The sequence below is a fragment of the Dermacentor variabilis genome, chromosome 2 (assembly GCF_050947875.1).
Source record: "Dermacentor variabilis isolate Ectoservices chromosome 2, ASM5094787v1, whole genome shotgun sequence".
Lineage (NCBI taxonomy): Eukaryota > Metazoa > Arthropoda > Arachnida > Ixodida > Ixodidae > Dermacentor > Dermacentor variabilis.
Window position 1 is genome coordinate 7,417,950 of NC_134569.1, and position 18,019 is coordinate 7,435,968.

Genomic DNA, 18,019 nt, shown 5'->3' on the forward strand with positions numbered 1-18,019 from the left:
TTGGAAAGGCCTGCAAAAGTGGCTGCAAAATGGTGATGCCCATGTTGAGAACGTGAGGCACCAAGTATGAGTTACACATTACCAGCCCCCGAAAGAACAAAAAGAAACATGCAGGTTGGAAAGGAGGTAACGCTAAAATGCCGGGTAGTCCATGTCCAACGCAAGTGTCCAGGCCCCCGCATCCGACCACAACAACATAGCGACCACAACCAAGTGGGGCAGCAAAACCAGATTCTGCAATCAATCACTTCAGTGCAGCTTGTGCAAAGACCCAGGCTATCGAGGAAGAGGAGCAATCATCAACAAGTCTAGGAATATGGAAAATGAGAAAGCTTGCATTCAAGAGAGAAGCCACTCTGCTCTGCAAACATTGAAGGCTAAAAACATCAAGAAAAGTAAAGTGGTTCATAGCACAGGGTGCGTAGGTTAATGCAAGACGCATGCCGACGCTGCATCAGCTATTTCAGGAGAGGAATTGTGCACAACAACATACACTAGGAGATACTGCTACAGATATGGTACGCTACCAGATTGGTATTAAGTATCACCGAAGAACCGGTTGACCTTTATGTTTGGATGAGGATGAATGATCTCTAATGAGAATGTAAATAGAAAAAAAATTACACTTGGCACAAATGGAATTGACATGGCCAGGAAGCTGACTAAGAGTAAACTGACAGAACTCTTTTGGTCACGAACTATTTTGGCCAGCGTTGTCAGTGCTTGGTCAGAAGTTGCAGGTGCATCTGAACACGAAGAATTTCTAGAAAGTCCTTTTTGAGTTACCTGGATGACTTAGCCAAATGTCTGTGCTGGTGGAATGGTGGCTGAAGCTCTTTTCAGTCTTGACACAGTCCTCTGCAGACTTTCTTCAGACTTCTGCAGACTTTTTTTCTGTTTGCGCTTCTTTGTTCATTGTGTAAAAGCCTTGCAAATTTGGCTCCAGCCCCTTCCTGTTGGTGTAGATGGGAGCTCCTGTGATGACCAAGATGTGCTTGGCATAGACTCTGTTGGGGCAGAACAGTGACACATGAGATACAGCACAGATTAGCCAAACTCACGCAGTGTTTTCTTTTATGTTCGAACCAATTATACTGAAACATAAATTTGAAAGAACATTCATATCTGCTGCAAACAAATGACATGTATCTCAACACTAGGAAGCCAATACAGCATATATCAAGCATTATTTATTTCTGAACCAGGTGTTGTTTAACTTGGAGTAGCAGCCAAAGACCACACAATGACCTTGTTGTAGCAGGCAGCAGCTTCTGTTTAGTGCGTGGAGTGTGTTGCTTTATACTGGTGCCGTCCTCATTACTGCATGTCTGGAACAGAAATTTTGACTGCATTAGAAATTGAAAAAGCTCAATTTTGCAATATGAAATGCAATAAGGTGTGACATATATATTGTAATGGTTTGCGACTACAGAACACATGGAAATGTACACTGTCTGTTCTAGGGTGCTTAAGCAGCATGTTAAATAAATATTGCTATTATTGTCCATAAAATTGATGTCTGCCTAACTACAATGCAAAGATACTGCTACAGATAGGTGTATTTCCTAAAAATCAAGTTGTTGAAGTTAGCACATTGTGGTGTTGTCTCCCTTCCGTCCTTGTTTGCTGGCACTAAATATGCTTTCAGTTTACCAACACGCCCAACAAATGGCAATACAATACATGTCAACAGCTGAAGTATTATTAAAATCACAAATGAGAACATTTATGCGCTCATTTATACACTAGAAGAGATCACACTGCTGGTTCTACAAGCAAATGCCAACTGTTTAATACATTAAATTCTGTACTTTCACTTCATTTTACCAAAGGATTATTCGGTTTTGTGGACGAAAGAAGTTGCCGGCGGACTCGAAAAACAGCTTTATGTGTATATTGATAAGGCTACTCAGTCACCTATGGCCACGGCTACAATGAGATGAAAAATGCGATGCGCGTTCCGATATCGGTCTCTTTCTTTTCTGATTGTGTGTGTATGACAACAGCCTTGCAAGCAAAGGTTTATTTAGGAAACAGCAACGGTGGATGACTGCATATATGTAATGCAGAATCTAGTTCGTTAACATGTCTCCGCCTGTAAGTTAATGAGACGAATACTATGTAACGGTTCAAGCAGCGGTGTTAAATGACTCACCATTATTGCCGTTGTCAGCCGCTGCAGAATCCAGTAAGCACCCGAAGTAATTCTACTATGCTGATTTTATTAGCAGCACCGTGCGCTCGATTTTTTCGCCCTCTGTGGCCATTTTTTTAACTTGAGAGTGTGCTACCCATAGTTTGTACAAAAATTTTTGTAGGAAACTCTATGGCGATACCCCTGGTCGGATCAGGCAGCATTAACGGGGAAGGAACTGGCAAGAGGCGGGCGCGTAGGTGGTGGCTGTTTGGGGTAGCTTTTGACGGGAAGAAGCGTTGCAATGGATCGGCGCAGTTCGCATGCTTTCTATGGCACTGCGCTTGTTCGTGAGAAATGAACATTTCCAGCCTGCTGATTTTCATCTCCTACAAACCTTCACATTTACACCTAAGTCACACATATCGTCTACGCTATTAGATTAAAAAGACGGTGCCGAATACAACAACACACGAAGAAGGGGACACGAGACAAGCACGTAGTCTCGTGTCCCCTTCTTCGTGTGTTGTTGTATTCGGCGCCGTCTTTGCAATCATGTTTAACCAACTAGCCCACCAACACATGCTCAGTGACGCTATTAGAGCTTATCTTTTGTAGCGTTAATGTGGAAGGAGAGCGCATAAAGCTGTGTTTCTTTGTTTGGAGAGCTCTTCTGTGCTTTTCGATATGTTGAAATTGACATGTTGGTAGCGCGGCCTAAATTCGATGCCTTGTAGTCTTTGTAGCTGCACTTAAAGGGCCCCTGAAACGGTTCGGGCAAATTTTGTAGACGCGTAGGGTACAGCTTAAGTAGAATGCTCGCACCACAATATAAGTGAAGCATTACGTATTAATGGAACTACTAGTGATTACAAGTTACCCTCCTCCCTAGCCATGCTTTTCCTCCTCAACTCGTTCGCCGATCGCTCGGCGCTAAGCTCCGCCTTCACTGGTTCTGCATCACGATGCGACGTCACATCGTCCACTTCCGGTTGTTTTGGAGTCCGCCCACACAAAACCTCTCCGCTAGTTGCTTCGCCACCGACCCCAAGCGAGAGCTATCGAAGCAGTGTGCGTTGCGAGCATTCTGTCACAGAAAGTTGAACGTCTCTCGTATTCTGGTAAGCACACACTGGCTGAACGTTTCGACGGAACGGTGGAGGCATAAACTCAAGCTGATGAAGAAACTTTAGTGTAGACGTTTGTGAGCTGCCTGATCGGTCTCCACGGTCCAGCCACCCGTGGCGCAGAGCTTAACCAGCCAAAGAAAGAGCCAATATTGCTCTAAGTGTAAAACATTCTAAACATTTACAAAAACAATGTGTTAACGATTACACTCCTGTGACAAATTTACACCAGCAGCAAAGAAGAATACATTTTGTTACTGCTACCGTGTCTGGTTGAGCTTTATGCCACCAGGTGGCTGCACCGTGCAGACCAGTCACATTTGCGCTTCTGTTCATTCCATGAAACGACATGCAAGGGGACATGGCCAGGCCCAGTCCCCTTGCGCTTGCGTTTACCCTAATGCCGGAATCGCGAAACACTACGGCGTTAGTAATCTTCCGGTGTAAATTGACGGCCGCAATCGCACAAATCCTGGCGCCGATCGGATAGCGGCAGTCTGATGCGCAGCAGCCAGACCGCTCGTCTACTGGCTTAGCAGAGGGACACGATGTCGCAGCTTGACATATTGCCAGTTGCTATGTTTGCAGTCCACAACGTAACAAAGTCAAATCATAGCGCTCGCGAAAATACAGACCGACACTGACGGCGGAGCTCTCGTCAAAGACGGAGCACATTGTAACACAAGCAGATGACACTTGCTGTGTGCCGGAAGTGCTTAAGTGCACTGAAAAATTGTTCTTGTGCATTCCCTTTATGTTATTCTTTCTATACAAACAAATTAATAACATTCCAATTATTACGAACATCATTTGTTTACCATAAAGTTGGAAAAATTATCGATGACGCGCCCTGGTCAGCCAATCGGATAGCTCGCCCCACTGATGTCATATAGGTGATTTGCATCATATGGGTAGGGGCGGCTTAAAATTACGCCACGCAGTGTGCTGCAATCGGCAGCGATGTGCATATTTAAAACCTTATAATAAATTACACGCTTTACGCGGAGAACTTACATGCGTCAATTAATGATCAGGAGGACCTACTCTAACGACTCAGTACATTTGTATAAAATCGTCAAAACTGTTTCAGGGTCCCTTTAATGTGCAAGAGTTCGCATGCCAAAGCTAGTCGTGCAAGCGAATTAAGACGATGTGGGTGCATTATGATATGCATGAAGCACCGATGTGTGCATGCAGTGTCCGTAGCATACTTTATATACCGTGCGCACGATGTAAGTCCGTTGCAGTCGTGGTGACCCGCGCAACATAATTTGAAGGCGAAATTCGCCTCGCTGGCGTAACACTTTTGCGACGCTTATTTTGAGGCTAAATAACGTGAGACTGCGTTTGCATGTGCGATACGTATTTAGTGGTTGTCATGAAAAAGTCGTGGCTTTGTCAGAACATGTTCAGAAGTACAATGTTTATGAGTTATTGTGAGGCCACAAAGCATCTGGTCCAATATTCACCACTTAAGCAATAGTTACACATGTCCCATTTCTGAAACTTAGGTAGTACATGTCTACATTTCAGATACCAGCTAGAGCAGGACCATAGCAGAATCAGTCAATTGTGACCTGGCTACACATTTTCAAGTACCCATACAAGACTGTTGTTAATTCACATTTTATTTTTGGCACAACCACCGATCTACCATCGCAGCATTCCACAACAAAGTATTTTAATTTCGGTTGTTTGTATCTAAATAGTTCAATAAAATTCAACAAAAAATGAACTGTAGTGATAATTTGTAATGAATTAAATAGCAAATTATACAGGGTGTATATTCTTACGTCATTTTTTAAAGATTACTGTTGCGGGTAGCAGCATTTCGCTTCTTCATCTGGGGTTACATTTAACAGGTGGACATTACTTTCGAAATGAGTAGTAGTGAATAAGTTGCTAACTGACAAAATCGTGCCAATTCTCCTTTTCATTAATAATTTTAGTGCGCATGTTGCAATGATGGAAATGAGTCCGTTAACATGCAGGACCTTTTCAGTTGGAACCAACCAGTTTCAAGATAGTATACGTCCAAGCATACGGCAAAAATGCATTGGTGTCACAGCTATTTTCTTGCTGCACTGCAAATATATGCAATTCTCGAGGAAAGTATCAGGACACCGACTCTGACTTCGTACTGGGGGCGAGCTCCACCACTGGAAAAGCTGCCGCCACCGTCGGTGTGACGTGGAATGAGGGATCACGTGGATACAGTGGCCGCGTCGGCTGCTTCGGAAGCGCCGAAGCGAGCTGAAAACGAAAGTAAAGTCCCTCCTGCGCCGCGGTTCTAATTAAGTGGCGAGGCTTTACCGCCTTGGGTGTCTGCTTGACAACATTTTAAAGTACTATAATATGTATTGGCTGCCTTTGGAGGCGTGCAGCGTGGTAGGCTACAGCTCGGTGCCGCAGTGCCGGGCGTTTGCAACGGAGCCCGGTGTCAGCCTTATTCACACATAGCGGCAGGGCAAGGAGCTGCGTGAAGCTTGGCTGGCGAAACTTAGAACCGGCAGACAGCCATCGGCTACAACTCGGGTATGCAGCAAGCACAGGTGCGAGGAATATTTCTGCTACGGCGCCGGGACTGCGCGATGTTCGGTAAGTAGCAGAAAACGCGCACTGAGGCGCTTGTCCGCGTCCGCTGCCCGGCTAATGTCATGACGCTTTATTATGTCTATGAACTTGTTGATACTAGATTCTGGCAAGTTCACTAGAATGGAAAGGGAGCGGCAAAAAGCGCATTAAAAAAAGGCATGGCACATATGGTCCTGTCTGTGTTATGAATTAATGTACTGGATTACGAAAAAGAAGCAGAGGGAAATCGCACGCTGAGAAGACCGATAAACATACAGTGCGACGCAACTTGAGAAATAATATTGAAAAAGAATTTTGAAGACAAGAAAAGATTGAATTGTCACGACAGCTCATCACGGGCGTCGAAGTCTTAACAACGAAATTATTTTTTAACAGTTCTGATAACGTTCACGCAACAATGGTTGCTTGGTTGCTGTCAAATGCTCATATGCTGCGGCCTGAAGCTCACGGCACGGTGCGAAAATGCGCTCACAGCGAAAGCAAAACATCGTGCACGGACATGCATGCAGACACGCAGTCAGTCGTTGCGAACCCGTGCGATCGCTGCATTGAGGCTTCATTTTGTTATGCTCCATTTGGTTATACAGACAGCCCACTATAAGAACATATTTCACATAGTTTACTCTCAGCGCTTGCCTACTTTTCAAGCAAGAAGCCGGTTCGGGAGACTCCACCGCGGCGACCGCGCGTAGTGGCGTTCACTCTACGTATTCGGTAAAGAGATAGCATCTGTAAACGATTCTGTGCTTTCATTTGCCCAATATTAGTATATCGGCAGTCAAAAACTTTCGTCATTTTGAGAGTACCTACGTAAATGTCCGGGACGGCTGCCGCGTGGTGCTTTTATTGAGCGCTGCAAGCGAAACCTATGAGGTGCGCGCTGTGTGTTCCCTCATACCACGCAAGGGAGGCGCTTGCAACAGATGGCGACTCCGTAACTCCTCGCCGCCAATATTTTGAAATTGGTGCTAGTTACGACTGAATAGGTCCAGCACGTTGACGGCCTCTAATTCCGCCATTACAGCATGTGTCGTAACGCGATAAATTAAAATTATAGTTAGCGTGATTTTTTCAATTAAATTCTTCTGCACTTGCAGCTTATCTAGAATGTAATGTCCATCACTTAAGGTGTAGGAACAGAAGGCCCATAAAGAATTGCCATTTATTTATCAGGTCACTGCGTTGATGTCGCGGCTACCATTGTCAAGCTTATATGCCTGATGGTACTAGTAAAATCTCGTTCCCCCGCGGGGCTCCACAAGTATTGTCCACTACACGGCTCCACACCCCCTAGCGATGAAGGCACTGCCATTGAGTGGTTTAAGAAAGGGCACTGCCAGTCTAGATGAGCTTGCTTCAAGCGGTCGGTTGAAACTGTCTCTTCACGTCCGCTGACAAGAATTGTGGAAAACTTGACGTCACACTTGAGGAATTGGAAGGGACTGTGGTAAGGAGTTTGTAAAGGAGCGCGAGTAGCATCGTGATGGATAAATACGCGACTGCTATGAAGAGGGGCTCGTAAACACTTCTGCGGTCATTACGAAGCAGCGGTGGTATAACAGTGGCCATTTTAATGCGAAGGCGATCGGCGTAAGACTGTAGGTCAGCAGATGACGGTTCTGAGGCGAAAGAGCTCATCGGGTATGCGAAGTGTTGTGCCGGAAACGAGTTCTGCTGAGGAATACTGTGCATCTGCTTTCAGAGCTGTGCAAGGACCTAGCAGAACCAAAGGCAGGCGCTCTGTCTATGGAATCATGGAGTCATGGGCACAAAGTGCTGCTTTCTGTTGACAGCAGAAGCGTTCTACCATGTCATTGGAACTTGGGTGATAAAGCTGTTGTTTGTATGTGCATTACACCCAGAAGACGGGAGAGATCTTGAAAGAGGGACGAGCCAAATCATCTTCCTCTGTCTATCGTCATGGTGTGTGGTACACCATAACGAGAAATCCAGGTAGTTAAGATGGCCTGAACTACAGACTCTGCAGTAATGCGAGAGAGTGGCATTGCTTCAGGTCACCGTGCGAAGTGGTCGATACGAATTAGTATGTATCGTTGGTTCAAGGACGGTGGTAGCGGACCAACGATATCGATGTGAACATGGCCGAAACGAACGTCTGGTGGTGGAAAATGACAAGCCGCACTCATAGTGTGTCGCCTGACTTTGGCGCGCTGGCATTGTATGCATGCCCAAGCCCAGCTACGTACGTCAGCGTTCATACGTGGCCACAGATAGAGGGAAGTGGTGAGACCTTGTGTGGCACATACTCCAGGGTGCGATACGGAGTGTAGTGCGTCAAAAACTTGCTACCGAAATTGTTGTGGAACGTACGGTCGAGGACGACCCGTAGAGATGTCGCACATCCCTGTGACGTTGCAGCCAGGCAGTAAGATATCTTCAAAGCACAGAGAATCGTATCAGTTTGAAGTTCACGGTCTGTGCGTTGAGCGGTAGCGAGGCGGACGAAGTCAATGCCGGAACAATTTACTTGGCTTGCATTTATATGGATCCGTGACAGAGCATCAGCAACGGGATTATCGGCACCACTGATATGCCGAATATTAGTAGTTAATTCGGAGATATATGCAAGCTGGCGAATTTCGCATGCAAGGTGCAAGGAACTGTTGCAGGTAATATCATAAATGAGTGGTTTGTGGTAAGTGAGAATAAAGAATTGACGACCTTCGAAGTTTTGACGGAAGTGGCAAACTGCGAGGTAGAGTCCTAGCAATTCGCGACTGCAAGTGCTGTACTGGTTTTCTTGCGGTGTCAGCTTCCTTGAAAAGAAAGATATAGGCTGCCATGTCTTGCCAACTAGCTGTTGAAACACGGCACCAACAGCTATGTCAGAGGCATCTACCATAACGGGCATTGGAGCATCTGGTTGCAGGTGTGCCAGTATAATGGTAGCAAGCTTAAGGGCGTTCTTGGCAGAGATAAAAACAGATTCAGTAGCATTAGCCCACGATATAGGTGTGCTAGCTCATGTTGTGCCAGAGAGTAGAATGTGCAGAAGCTGCAAAATTGATGCACAACGAGGAATGAAACAGCAATAGTAACTGACGAGGCCTAGAAATACCTGTAGTTGCTTGGTGGAAGACGGACAAGGGAAATCTCCAATGGCTCGGACATGGAATGGGACAGCTTGGAGGCCATGCTCGTCTACTCGATGGCCCAGGAAATCGAGAAAAGCAACGCCAAACTCACTCTTCGAGATGTCTACAACCAGGGCATATTGAGGGAGGCATCCAAACACGTTGCGTAGGTAAGATTCGTCCTCCACAGCAGAGCGACTGAATACAAGAATGTCGTCTAAATATACGAAGCAACAAGTCCGGCCATGGAGAACTTGATCGATGAACCGTTGAAATGTTTGAGCGGCATTATGGAGGCTGAATGGCATGTGCACGTATTCAAACATGCCAAAAGGGGCAATGATCTCGGTTTTAGGAATGTCGGAAGGCTCAACAGGAATCTGGTGGTACGCTTTTACTAGATCCACCTTGCTAAATATGCAGAGATCATGAAGCAATGCAGTGAAATCATGGATGTGGAGTATAGGGTACCTATTGGGGAATTGCCACTTTGTTTAAGGCGCAGTAACCACCACACGGCCGCCAATCACCCTTCTTCTAGGGCACCATGTGTAAAGCTGATAGCCAAGGGCTAGCGGAAGGACAAACGAAGCCCAACTCAAGCATGTGTTCGAATTCTTGCTTTGTAATTTTCAGACGGTCTCGTGCTAAGCGGCCAGGTCGGGTGTATACTGGTGGTCCTTTAGTCACAATGTGGTGCGTGGCGTTGTGCACTATTGGACGATCTGGCGAGACTGGTTCGAACAGCTCTGGAAATTCCAGCAGGATGGTAGACCACGGTTTCAGCACCTGGGTGTGTGCTTGTACGAGATGCAAAGGTGGTGCAGACGTGGTGATGCCTAGGTATGTTGAGGAGTCAAGAAAGGTGGCAGTGGCGAAGGTCGATGAGAAGGTTAAACTTCTACAGGAAGTAACTTGGTAGATGTATACAGTCGTGATGTGGCATCACGTCCAAGGTCACCAACTTGTGGGAACAGAAGGCCCACAAAGAACTGCCATTTATTCATCAGGTGACTGCATTGATGTCGCGGCTACCATTGTCGAGCCTTTAAGCCTGATGGCACTAGTTCAGTCTCTTCTTTTTCCACCGCGGGGCTTTACAAGTACTACGAACGTAACCCTGTTGAAGGAGCAGAACACGCTGGTATCTGCGACTAAAGGCCTTAAGAAATCGATACAAGAGAAAGCGCCCGTTATACGTGACTCAAAAAAGAAAAAGAAGAAAACCTAAAGCTGAATCCGACAAAAGAACGCTGGCCGCGGACAAGCCATGCTGTTGCCGTCATGGGGAAGTCGCCGGCCCGTGTCAGCCCAACGCAGTCATGATAGTTCAACCGGTGGTCATGACGACCGCCTGCCAGGGGTCGGCAAATTGGCTGGCCACGTGCAATAACGAAGCTTGGCCCGACCCAGATGGCCGAAATCGGGCCGTCTACTATTTACTTGTGTCAGCCCGATCTTCTGTCGAGCTCTTTTCTTTCTTTCTTTTTTTTGCTTGGGATTCAGCCGAAGAACTTGGGCGCTTTATTACGAGCTGCGGACGCATCGCAAATGCTCTCCGGCCTCGGATAGACGGTCGGTGAGCTAGGCTTACACCGTCTCCTAGCGATCGCAAGTTCGTCTGGCATGCTCGTTCACTTCGGTCGGCGCCAATGAAATCAAATGTATTGCAATTTAAGCGTGACATAAATGTGTACACGTTGTGCCGACTAACATTGAGCTTCATTATACGAGCTGCAAGCGATCGTGTCGCAAGCGCCACTAGTGTCAGATTCGACGGCCAAGCAAGCTATGCCTGCCAGCTCCTAGCCATTGGCGGCTGTCAGCAGAGCTGACACAACGAATGTGGCCTTGCCGAAACACGTCTACGGCATTCGCATAGACGTGTTTACATTGTCGTTTGTTTAAAACGAAAGAGCTGAGCAAATACGTTTGCTTTCACTTTCTGTGCGAAGCTACGCAGCATTCCGAGCTTCCACACAGGGACGCCGGTTCTGGACGGAGCTACGCGCCGCTCGCTTATTCGTACTATGTGTCCTGAATCGTCATATGCAGAAAGCCGGACACGATGCTCTGTACGAGCGATCGCACGCAAAATTGCCCCATGTGCCTCGCGCTTAAATCAGTGAGACTGACAGTGTTCTTTGAAAACTTCATAATAATTAATTTCGTGTTATTTATTAGAAGTTGGGTGGAGTTTTATTAGACGAGAAAATAAAGATCAAAGTCTCACTTGAATTTCGCGCCGAAACTCCAGTGCCGGTACATCAGTGTGACGTAACGAATTAAGAAGTTTCTCGCACTTTGGCTGCTGTAGCTCGGTACGAGTTCTTGAAACTTGCCAAGTTCAGTTTTGGCTCTTTCAGAACACAGTGTAATCAATTTTTAGTGATATAGTGTTGACTAAGCAAATGCCTTCACAAATCGTGACGTCACGATGAGCTGTCGAGGAGCTTGAGATTGCTGTCACAGAGTGCTGGTTGTGCATCGTTTTTCGTCTGTCTCGATGGAGCAATGGAGTGAGTTCGCTGTCTGGAGCCATGCAAACTGAGGCAGCGGCTGAAAGTAGGCATTTTGAGCAGAGATGGCTTGTGTTACACATATTCCCTGTCCCCTAAACTTCACCAAGACAGATGCTGTGGCTAGAGGGATCGCAATTGCGGTCACCATTGCTGTCAGGTGTGCTGACCAGTCAACTTCGCATTAACCGGTGAAAGCCAAGATGGAAAGAAAAAACTTCGGGCCCGTAGAAATGTATGGGTGCTGGCCGGGGCCTTACGTCGAGATCGAATTACCTGGGATCAAATTAATTAACATACAACAGTTGTTGAAATCAAGTGTGCCAAGCACTGCAAACACACAACACTGTTTCTATGTCACAAGAGAATATGCTGCTTTACACCAAACGTGATTTCAATTTATATAACACCTTTATTGACTAGAGAACTTCTTATGTGAATTTATAAAACAGGTATATGTTAACGATAAAAAATGTTAACTTTTCATAACTCTATGCTTAAGATATCCCCATAACGCTTAGCTACCTGTCGCTAACACAAGAAATTATTATCTTCTGACAATGTACACACACAAGGGAATGGCACACAAAATTACATTGATGCAGCATGGCTACCCACCACAATCACCTGCACTGCTCATCAAAACAATGTGGATGGAGAACATCCACAGCAGCTCAGGTTATACTGGCCCCATTAGCACCATTGGAATCACTTTCACTTTAGCTTTCCATACTTGTCGTGTTCTCATATCTATTCAAAAACATTGCAGTGTAGCTGCCAACTTTGCCTATTGAGCATACAGGTGCTATTTTGCACAAGGCTGTAGGTTTCATAGGGCAATATTTGCCATAGATGTGACAATTGCTAGTTCACCCGTGGCAACACTAGTTAGGCTTAAACTACATGGCCAACTTCTAAACTAGGCAGCTATCAGCAGTGGAGCATGAGAGCTGCTAGGTAATGCAGTGCCTTTTCTCAGCTGCCTCTCCCATGGTTCTTAGCAACTGAGCACTGTTGGTGCTGGCCTTGGAGCAGCCACAGCAGCAGGCCTGGGTAGCACGCACCTGCAATGTGGGTGCACATCATCTTCAGATTACAAATCCACATGCAAAAGCCACTTGTGCAAAAAAACGGGAAGTGGACCTTTTAAACAGAAATATCTTCGACAGATTCTCTGGAGAGAAGATGTAACAAAATGTGATCACAAGGTTGACCGGCGAGAATGGTCAAGAGCATTTTAGAGCAAATTCAGAAGCAGCTGTCTTCACTGGAGGTTTTACCACTCGATGCAGTTGTCAGGCTTCATATACAGTATAACAACCAATAAGCTAGGTGCTGGTTTAGGTTTCAGTTCTGTTCAGGTGGAGTTCACATAAACAGCATTATGTTAAACAAGCTTGTTAAGGCAGCAGTCCCATGGCGGCCATGTTGAACAGGGTAGTAGTTTGACCACCAGTTTTTCAAGAAAAGAAATGTGCTGCTTTCTTGTATTTAACGTTAAGTAATGCAAATGAATTTGACATCCTCCAGTGTTCTACATCTGCAGGCTTGGAGTGACACCTGACACCAGTAAAATATGCTAAGAGCGAGTGGGGCTATACTAATCCAGGTACAACCAAATTAGGAAGGCCCACTAAGCTTGAACAAAGACACTCCCTCACCAGAACAGGAATTGGTCTCCCTGGTGCAGTATTCTGCCACTACCTCCCTGATGATTCCTACAATTAACCCATGGCCCTTAGTCCCCTGCAGCTGCAGAGCACCTGGCCAAGGCAGCAGTCAGACCTGTAACGCAGCAAAGGGTGCTAAGAATCTCTGGGTCTGGACAGGCCACCAATGAAAACTGACCCTGCCAATCTTTAACAGTCGAACTCTGTCGAGTAAGGCTCTTTGAGGAACTATCAGACGTTGTTTGGGATATCATCGGCTTTAGTGAGATTAGAACAGGTGATGCTTACACACTGCTGAAAAACAGCCATGTCCTCTGCTATAGAGGTCTCCCAGATAAGAAGCAATAAGGAGTAGGATTCCTAATCCATAAGGACACAGCGGGCAACATTGACGAATTCTACAGCATTAATGAGAGGGTAGCAGTAGTTGTAATCAAACTTAATAAGAGGTATAGATTAAAGGTATTACTCAGTATACTGTAGTAATGGGCGACCTCAATGCAAAAGTGAGGAAAAAGCAGGCTGGTGAACAAACAATTGGCAACTATGGTGTTGATTCTAGAAATGCGAGAGATGCTGGTAGAATTTGCAGAAAGGAATAAGCTGACAATAATGAACACCTTTTTCAGGAAGCATAGCAACAGAAAGGTAACCGAGAAATACGCAGAGTACGATCAGTCTCTCTATATGGCTCTCATAGATTACGAAAAGCCATTTAATTCAGTAGAGATACCAGCAATCATAGAGGCATTGCGTAATCAAGGAGTATGGATCGCTTACGTAAATACCTTGGAAAATATCTACAGAGATTCCACAGCTACCCTAATTCTACACAAGTAGGAAAATACCTACAAAGAAAGGGATCAGACAGGGAGACACAATCTCTCCAATGCTATTCACTGCGTGTTTGGAAGAAGTATTCAAGCTACTAAACTGGGAAGGCTTAGAAGTAAGGATCAACGGCGGATACCTCAGCAACCTTCGCTTTGCCGATGACATTGTTCTATTCAGCAACACTGCACACGAGTTACAACAAATTATTGAGGACCTTAACAGGGAGAGTGTAAGAGTGGGGTTTAAGATTAATATGCAGAAGAGAAAGATAATTATGAATAACCGGGCAAGAGAACAAGCGTTCAGGATCACCAGTCAGCCTCTAGAGTCTGTGAAGGAGTATGTTTACATATAGTCGGGTAAAACTTTAGAAAAATGGGGAGGCCCCGCCCAGATGAACAAAGCGCAACAGCTGATTGCCTCAGCAAGTAAAATAGTCCCGCTCAAAAAGCTGTGCTTCTAAATCTCGTAATTCTCAGTATAAATAAAGACTTTTGTATTTCGATGACTGCTTTGGTAGAGCTCTCGTGGTTGGAATGCTACACACAGCACATGCCGGCTCACGAGAGAAAAATAACTCAGTGCCTCCTACAATGCTGCGTATAGTCTCCTTTTGGCTGACAGACAGCTGGCAGACATTGTCAGCTCCTGACTGGAAGCTTACCATTATCATTGAAAAGGAAGGTGTACAATCAGTGCATTTTACCAGTGCTGACATATGGGGCAGAGACTTGCAAGACTGACAAAGAAGCTTGAGAACAAGCTAAGGACCGCGCAAAGACCGATGGAACAAAGATTGCTAGGTTTAAGAGACAGAAAGAGAGCGGTTTGGATCAGAGAGCAAACAGGTATAGACGATATCCTAATTGACATCAAGAGGAAAAGATGGAGCTGGGCAGGTGATGTAATGCGCCGGTTAGATAACCGTTGGACCATTAGGGTTACAGAATGGGTACCAAGAGAAGGAAAACGCAATCAAGGATGACAAAAGACTAGATGGAGCGATGAAATTAGGAAATTCGCGGGCGCTAGTTGGAATCGGATGCGCAGGACAGGGGTAATTGGAGATCGCAGGGAGAGGCCTTCACCCTGCAGTGGGCATAAAACAGGCTGATGATGATGATGCTGATGATGATGGATACCTACCAAAAAATGTTTTTCTATTGAAACGTGCACAACACATCAAGTATAAGCGTAACCGATGAAAAGAAAAAATATTTCTGGGGACTTTTTCAGCAACAGAAGGGAGACACCAGGCAGAAAACTGGTAGTGGACCTTACCCCAAGCCACCTATTGCTTCATCTGGAATTTGTGCAGCCAGCTCTCGTCATATGTGCACATAAATGCACATTTCATTTGCTTTGCATCACATGTGTGACACCACTGCAGCTGGAGATTTTGCGTCAGTATGTCTCCTCTGACCATGCCTTCAATAGGAAGCCAGTCATGTGCCAAATTTCTTCCTCGTTCTCTGTTCCAGCTCTAAACCAACAAATGACACTTGCTGCATGTGAGTGAGTTTTGGCCAAAGAAATTCATCCAGAAACATCGTACTCAATAATGAAACTCGGAAAGAAAACAATAGGCTTTTTTTTTTTTTTCGGAGTATGTTGCCTGCAGGCAACACTCGTCAATAAAGGGTTAAAACTCGCCCGTTGTGCAGCACTCTGAGAAGCTTCCATTCAGTCAGCGTCACGTGGCAGGCAGTCAGAGGCGGACAACAGAGAAGTCGTTCTTCTGTGCTTTTATAACTACAATCAAACGCTTATACAGTCGAACCCACTTATAACGATACCAGTTTTAACAGTGAGAAGCTGCTGCACCGTCAAATTTTGTAAGTTTTGCATGGTGAAATAAGCCATTTACTACAATGCCCCTATGACGCATTATCGGTTATAACGATGAAGGCTGGCTGCTCGGTGTCCGAGCCGAAAAGTAGTGAAATGCGAAATCCTTGAAAAGAGAAAAGGGAAACGAGAAATTCGAGCCACTGCACAATGGCCTGCTGCTCGAACGGCCACCACACGCTCATTTTCCAGCCTTCTCCGCGTGCCTTTCTCTCGTTGCCCTTCCATGCCTCCAAACACGAATGGGCTATGCACATATCTCTATACTGCGCCACCCTCCAAAACACGAATGGACCACGCCAACTGCGCTGCTCTCATCTTGCTCGCTGGCTCCTCATTCAGCACAGTTCTGCAAACAGTCCTGTGTTCGTCTTTTACGTCGAAATCGTTCCTGGCCACGTGGTGTCTCAGCCTCTTTTGACTCGCCGCCGAGACGGAAGATGACTGACCTGCCCGCTGATAATCGGCAATGCACAATGTTGCTGGTGAAACGAAAGCGCACGGCTGTAGATTTGGAAACTAAGTATACTAAGTGGTTTTAACCGATGAGGCGATTGTTGCAAACGTGCTTGCATCGGATAGAGATGGCAACGACGGCAGCGATGACCCGGTAGGGCAGGCTGCCTCAACGTTGTCCTCACAGGAGGATCACCGATGATTCAGTCTCTCTAGGGCTTCGTTTTTACGAGGAACCTTTTGCTGCACTACGTGGAGCACCTGGATGCCTTGGAGAAGGATGTCGGCAAGGCTGATGGACATATGGTTTTCTCGTGCAATGCAGTGTGACGTTATGTGGCGAGACGTTTGTGGCGATCTTGCCTCTGCGTTTCTTCTGAATTTCTCAAGCTGACAGGCTGCCGCGGCAACCTCCTCGCATTTTTGAAAAGGCCCCTTTTGGGCCCACTAAAGCGCTGCCTCGGCAGTGCTCGCGTATCGCTTGCCACCCGTGACCCCTCTTTGCAGTTGTAGCAGTGGCATTCTTTAACGCCGACAGACGCAGCTTGTTAAGCGTGATCGGAGCACCCAGGAAGCAGTTAAACGAGTGAGCACAATCAGCAGCTGGATGGAGGAAGGTGGTTGAGATATAGTGGGGAGGGGCACTGGTCTCCCCACCATTATAGTTTGCTAAGATCAGCTCTGCCATCCGCCTATTTTGATTTTTTCGTGCAACCTGGTTTTAACAATTATCGGTTATAATAATGGAATATTCATGGCATTTGAAAATTGTTATAAGTGGGTTTGACTGTACAACAAAGTGACCTGCATAATGAAGGATTGCTTATGTCCTGCTGGAATTACAATCTTTCCTATGCATTATAAATGCCCCTAAAATGAAGACCACTGCAACGAATTTGCCTGTGCAAAGAACTAATTTAGGCGAACCCAACGACTTATTTGTTGCTTTACAATGAATGTCACTGCTCTCTGCAGATACCGCTTAGCTGCACCCCTACCTGACGAGCACACCGATGTCAGCGAGTGCCACAGTCCTGCCACACTTCTGCAGCAAATCACTCAATTCCTGCACTGCTGGTAGCAGAGCCGCACATGTGACGGTTGGCAAATACGTCGCAGTGATGATGTAATCGTAACTGGCAACCGACATTTTCAAAGGTGTCTGGAGCTTTTGAAAGAATGCAAATGTCAGCGAAAGCAACAGTGATAAAGAGCCTGTAAACAAACTAAGAATACTGACGGCAAAGGAAGTGATGGCGGGATTTCAGAACTTGCAGCACCCTGCATCGTTTCGCCGCGGAGCATGCCATGAACCTCAGTGCAATAAGGTCAGCTATGGTAGCATGTTCGGTGTCAAAAAGGGTATGGTATGAATAACTTTATTGGGTCCTGAAGGTCAATCCTAGGTTGACGCGGGCCGCTCCCACGTTGGGACTGTCAGGTCGAGCCCTTGAGCCACATCGCGGGCCTTCTGGACTGCCTGTAATTGGTCAGAGTGATTCACTGTGTAGCATTTGCCGGGGTGCACAAAAAGTTAGCTACTCACTTTACTATATCTCTCTTACATTCATGTTAAATAAAATATTTTCTCCTGTTGAACGTGCTTAGCCTGCTCTATCGAGGGCCGTATGGTGTGTAATTTTTTACAACGAAATGACCTGTATGATGAAAGATCTTGTAGGTCTCAAGCACTTTGTTATAAGCATGCTTGAGTAGTTGCCTGGTGTGATCCTAAGCTGGT

General features: G+C 46.0%; 1 protein-coding gene across 1 annotated transcript in view; it reads right to left on the reverse strand.

Moving 5' to 3' along the window:
* Window positions 1-4,871: 4,871 nt before the first annotated feature.
* Window positions 4,872-18,019, reverse strand: part of LOC142571327 (transmembrane protein 164) — a 40,678-nt gene continuing 27,530 nt past the window's right edge. The window contains exon 6 of the mRNA XM_075679591.1: window positions 4,872-12,534. The gene's annotated coding sequence lies outside the window, so the exon portion shown is untranslated. The remainder of the gene's footprint in view (window positions 12,535-18,019) is intronic.